The sequence below is a fragment of the Elephantulus edwardii genome, unplaced genomic scaffold (assembly GCF_000299155.1).
Source record: "Elephantulus edwardii isolate Elephantulus edwardi_28Jun2011 unplaced genomic scaffold, EleEdw1.0 scaffold00211, whole genome shotgun sequence".
In the NCBI taxonomy this organism is placed as follows: Eukaryota; Metazoa; Chordata; class Mammalia; order Macroscelidea; family Macroscelididae; genus Elephantulus; species Elephantulus edwardii.
This window is the reverse complement of record NW_006399961.1, coordinates 4,960,183-4,960,708: the sequence shown is the minus strand read 5'-3', so window position 1 is coordinate 4,960,708 and position 526 is coordinate 4,960,183.

Here is a 526-nt window from a genome sequence, read left to right as displayed (position 1 = left end):
AATCCGTATTGAAGGCTGCAGTCCTTGACCTTCTGCAGCAAGTGCTTCAGGCCTTCCTCAGTTTCAGCAAGCAGGGTTGTGTCATCTGAGTAACACAGGTTGTTGATGATTCTTCCACCAATCCTGATGCCACATTCCTCCTCGTACAGATTGAAAAGGTATGGAGACAAAATACATCAAAAGGTATGGAGACAAAATACATCCCTGACGGACCGACCCCTTTCTTGATTTTGAGCCATGCAGTGTCTCCCTGCTCTGTTCTGACGCCTGCCTCTTGGTCCAAGTATAGGTTTCACATTAGCACAATCAAAGGTTCTGGGATTCCCATTCTTCTCAGAGTCAGCCACAGCTTGTTGTGATCCACACAGTCAAAAGCCTTTGTGTAGTCAGTGAAGCACAGATAGACATTCTTGTGGTATTCTCTGCTTTCAGCTAAGATCCATCTAACATTAGCTATAATATCCCTAGTACCACGACCTCTTCTAAATCCAGCCTGCACATCTGGCAGTTCTCTGTTGACATATTG